We start from the raw sequence: 5409 nt of genomic DNA, 5'->3' as shown, positions 1-5409 counted from the left end.
AATGAAAATTCCGGGTTGATTTCCTTTAGAACTGACTGGTTTGATATCCTTGCAGTCCAAGGGACTCTAGAGAGTCTTCTGTAGCACCACAGTTCAAAAGCATCAATTATTTGGTACTCAGCCTTCTTTATGGTCCAGCTCTCACATTGGTACATGACTACTGGAAAAACCATAGCTTTGACTATACAGAACTTTGTTGCCAAAGTAACGTCTCTGCCTTTTAATGTGCTGTCTAGGTTTGTCATAACTTTTCTTCCAAGGAGCAATAGTAATTCACCATTTAATAAAGAACTCCAAAGAAAGGTGTTTAAGAATTGAATGAGTCATCCCAGTGCACCAGCAGCAAGCAACCAATACAATATTGTAAAGTAATTAGCCTCCAATTAAAATAAATAAACTTAAATTTAAAAATTAAAATTAAAAAATAAAGAGTAAGAAAAGAAAAAAAAAGAATTGAATGAATAAATGTTTAACAGAGAAATTGCAGACAGTAGAACCTCTTTAAAAATGTCAAAGCACTGAGGGTAATGTGGGTGGCAGACGATTTGAAAATAAATATACTAAATATTATAATTTTATATCTAAAAAATGAAATGGATCCCATTGTTTTATAGTATAGAATACCTAATCTTCCTGGTGGCTCAGACGGTAAAGCGTCTGCCTGCAATGTGGGAGACCCAGGTTCTATTCCTGAGTCGGGAAGATCCCCTGGAGAAGGAAATGGCAATCCTCTCCAGCACTCTTGCCTGGAAAATCCCATGGACGGAAGAGCCTGATAGGCTACTGTCCGTGGGGTCGCAAAGAGTTGGACTGAGCGACTTCACTCACATAGTATAGAATACAAAATAAAGCCTGGCAAAAGCTTCCTGGCTAGTGGGGTATATGAAAGTGATAGGACATAATTATTAAAGAGAGCAACATTGTTGTAGCTAAGTCATGTCTGACTCTTTTGCAACCCCATGGACTGTAGACCACCAGGCTCCTCTGTACATGGAATTTCCCAGGCAAGAATACTGGAATGGGCTGCCATTTTCTTCTCCAGGGGATCTTCCTGACTAAGGGGTCAAACCTGCATCTCCTAAATAGTCAGGCATATTTTTTGCCACTGAGCTGCTAAGGAAGTCCAGTTCAGTTCAGTTCAGTCACTCAGTCGTGTCTGACTCTTTGCGACCCCATGAATCGCAGCACGCCAGGCCTCCCTGTTCATCACCAACTCCCGGGGTTCACTCAGACTCACGTCCATCAAATCCGTAATGCCATCCAGCCATCTCATCCTCTGTCGTCCCCTTCTCCTCCTGCCCCCAATCCCTCCCAGCATCACAGTCTTTTCCAATGAGTCAACTCTTCGCATGAGGTAGCCAAAGTACTGGAGTTTCAGCTTTAGCATCATTCCTTCCAAAGAAATCCCAGGGCTGATCTCCTTCAGAATGGACTGGTTGGATCTCCTTGCAGTCCAAGGGACTCTCAGGAGTCTTCTCCAACACCACAGTTCAAAAGCATCAATTCTTCGGTGCTCAGACTTCTTCACAGTCCAACTCTCACATCCATACATGACTATTGGAAAAACCATAGCCTTGACTAGACGGACCTTAGTCGGCAAAGTAATGTCTCTGCTTTTGAATGTACTATCTAGGTTGGTCATAACTTTTCCTCCAAGGAGTAAGCATCTTTTAATTTCATGGCTGCAGTCACCATCTGCAGTGATTCTGGAGCCCAAAAAAAGTAAAGTCTGACACTGTTTCCACTGTTTCCCCATCTATTTCCCATGAAGTGATGGGACCAGATGCCATGATCGTCCTTTTCTGAATGTTGAGCTTTAGGCCAACTTTTTTGCTCTCCTCTTTCACTTTCATCAAGAGGATTTTTAGCTCCTCTTCACTTTCTGCCATAAGGGTGGTGTCATCTGCATATCTGAGGTTATTGATATTTCTCCTGGCAATCTTGATTCCAGCTTGTGTTTCTTCCACTCCAGCGTTTCTCATGATGTGCTCTGCATATAAGTTAAATAAGCAGAATGACAATATACAGCCTTGACGTACTCCTTTTCCTATTTGGAACCAGTCTGTTGTTCCATGTCCAGTTTTGACTGTTGCTTCCTGACCTGCATACAGATTTCTCAAGAGGCAGGTTAGGTGGTCTGGTATTCCCAACTCTTTCAGAATTTTCCACAGTTTATTGGGATCCACACAGTCAAAGGCTTTGGCATAGTCAATAAAGCAGAAATAGATGATTTTCTGGAACTCTCTTGCTTTTTCCATGATCCAGCAGATGTTGGCAATCTGATATCTGGTTCCTCTGCCTTTTCTGAAACCAACTTGAACACCAGGGAGTTCACGGTTCACCTATTGCTGAAGCCTGGCTTGGAGAATTTTGAGCATTACTTTACTAGCATGTGAGATGAGTGCAATTGTGCAGTAGTTTGAGCATTCTTTGGCATTGCCTTTCTTTGGGATTGGAATGAAAACTGACCTTTTCCAGTCCTGTGGCCACTGCTGAGTTTTCCAAATTTGCTGGCATATTCAGTGCAGCACTTTCACAGCATCATCTTTCAGGATTTGAAACAGCTCAATTGAAATCCCATCACCTCCACTAGCTTTGTTCATAGTGATGCTTTCTAAGGCCGACTTGACTTCACATTCTAGGATGTCTGGCTCTAGATTAGTGATCACATCATCATGATTATCTGGGTCATGAAGATCTTTTTTGTACAGTTCTTCCATGTATTCTTGCCACCTCTTCTTAATATCTTCTGCTTCTGTTAGATCCATACCATTTCTGTCCTTTATCGAGCCCATCTTTGCATGAAATGTTCCCTTAGTATCTCTAATTTTCTTGAAGAGATCTCTAGTCTTTCCCAATCTGTTGTTTTCCTCTATTTCTTTGCATTGATTGCTGAAGAAGGCTTTCTTATCTCTTCTTGCTATTCTTTGGAACTCTGCATTTAGATGCCTATATCTTTCCTTTTCTCCTTTGCTTTTCACCTCTCTCCTCTTCACAGCTATTTGTAAGGCCTCCCCAGACAGCCATTTTGCTTTTTTGCATTTCTTTTCCATGGGGATGATCTTGATCCCTGTCTCCTGCACAATGTCGCGAACTTCATTCCATTGTTCACAGAGAGCAATATTTCCCTTATCAAAAACCCATATCAAAATTCTAATGGTGACATGAAATTTGTATGTTTATAATCTAGAGGCATGAGAATTATAAAGGATGAAAACACGATTTTAAAGCATACAGTGTTCTTAATAGTAACATTAAATTTGATACGGCTTTGAGAGTTCATGATTGCCAACTTCAGTTCAGTTCAGTTCAGTTCAGTTCAGTCGCTCAGTCATGTCCAACTCTTTCCGACCCCATGAATCGCAGCACGCCAGGCCTCCCTGTCCATCACCAACTCCCGGAGTTCACTCAGACTCACGTCTATCGAGTCAGTGATGCTTTATCACCATCCAAATTAACATGAAGTGTATGTCCCTGAGGAAAGGATTTATATGGGAGGAACCATGGACAAAGCAGTATTCAGAGAACAAGGTTATGCACTGCAAGTGAGGGTTCAGATAAAAAGGTAGACTGGTGCTACCAAGAGCCCACTAAGGAAACTTTCTCAGTATATACATTATACATTGGTTTATGAAACCAACCAAATTTTTAAAATCAATTTTGATGCAACATTTAATTACTGATATGCATTATAATAGCACCATCTTGTGGAATATAGTTGAAATTCATACATGTCTTTAGGTGGTTGCTCAGTTCTCAAAGTGTGGTTCGTGGACCCCTGGTGATACTTAAGACATATTCAGGGAGTCCAGCTAATTTCATAATAATACTAATATGTCATTTGCATTTTTCAATGTGTTGGATTTGCACTGATGCAAATAGTGAGTAAAACTATGGACACTTTAGCATTAATCATGGCAATGGTCCCAAATTATATTCTTCATTGCTATGCATTTAAGGAAAACCAAGGTTTTTTTACTTAAGAGTATCCTTATGAAGTAGCAAGAAAAATGGGGTGACAATGCTGAAAGATTCAATGTACAGCAATTCACTTTGTACACTTTGCTTGTAAGAAATTCCTCCAAGAACCGAGTGAAATGAAGTCGCTCAGTCGTGTCTGACTCTTTGTGACCCCATGAACTGTAGCCTGTCAGATTTCTCCAGAATTTCCCAGGCAATAATCCTGGAGTGGGTTGCCATTTACTTCTCCAGGGGATCTTCCCCACCAAGGAATTGAACCTGGGTCTCCAACACTTCAGGCAGACTTTTTACCATCTGAGCTATCAGGCAGACTTTTTACCATCAGAGCTCTCAGGGAATCATTCCAGGAATTGAGGAATCTCTGCAAATAGCAGACGTTTGTGAGCATTGCTGATAAGAAGCTTGTATTTTAATCTTCCCTCCTCCACCAGCTGGCTTCAAGATTCAGGATTTTGAATCTCTGTAAAGGGGATATATCTAGGAGTTGAGAAGTTGTGAGGATTAAAAGCTGGATATAATGGCCTGTTTAAGTTGGCTCTGCTAGTGTCCTCCCTTCCTCCATGTGCCAAAGTCCCTTGTAATTTCTGACTGTTAGAAGAACCTGAAGAAGGCCAGAAAGAAAGAGGAGACTTCACAGTTAGCTGTGGTCTAGAAAATGATGAACATATGACAGAAGATGGAAAGGGATAGTAACTGTTTATGAAAAATGGATATATAGCCTTAAAACAGAACGTGGACCTAAATATCCAGAATCACTCTCCTTTGTAAGATTTGCAACAAAAATAGTATGAACATAATTAATAGTTCTAATGGAGTGGTAAGTCAAACAACCATCTTGGTGCTAGCAAATGGCAGAATTCCTTTCACATCAAAGTGGTCTTGCAAGAGCTTTATTGATGTCAAAGAGTTTAATGGGGCTTCCCTGGTGGCTCAGATGATAAAGAATCTGTCTGCAATGCAGGAGACCCAGGTTTGATCCCTGAATTGGGAAGATCCCCTGGAGAAGGAAATGGCAACCCAGTCCAGTATTCTTGCCTGCAGAATTCCATGGACAGAAGAGCCTGGTCGTCTACAGTTCATGGGATTGCAAGGAGTTGGACACAACTGAGTGACTAACACTTTCACTTTTAAGACTTCAATGATGTCTAAAGAAAATATAATAATTCCCCAGCCACCTGAAGGATAATGTTACAGCAACTAATCAAGAAGAAAAACCACAGCCTCATCCCTCAGTTATATTTAAACTGTCCTTATTTTCCACAATCATAATTTTTAATGATATGCCTTGTAGACCTAAAAATACTGGAAAGAAAGTTCTCATTCAAAGGCAATTGTGTGTTCTAGTTTCATTCTTTTACACATGGTTGACCAGTTTTCTCTTCAACACTTGTTGAAGAGACTGTCTTTTCTCTATTATATAAATTTACC

General features: G+C 40.6%; 1 pseudogene; it reads left to right on the top strand.

Moving 5' to 3' along the window:
* Positions 1–3503: 3503 nt before the first annotated feature.
* Positions 3504–5182, top strand: LOC138930746 (ubiquitin-conjugating enzyme E2 variant 1 pseudogene; annotated as a pseudogene).
* Positions 5183–5409: the final 227 nt, after the last annotated feature.

Source organism: Ovis canadensis, chromosome X (genome assembly GCF_042477335.2).
Source record: "Ovis canadensis isolate MfBH-ARS-UI-01 breed Bighorn chromosome X, ARS-UI_OviCan_v2, whole genome shotgun sequence".
NCBI classification, from domain to species: Eukaryota; Metazoa; Chordata; class Mammalia; order Artiodactyla; family Bovidae; genus Ovis; species Ovis canadensis.
Note: the sequence above shows the minus strand (reverse complement) of the source record. Positions and strands in the feature narration are given on the sequence as shown.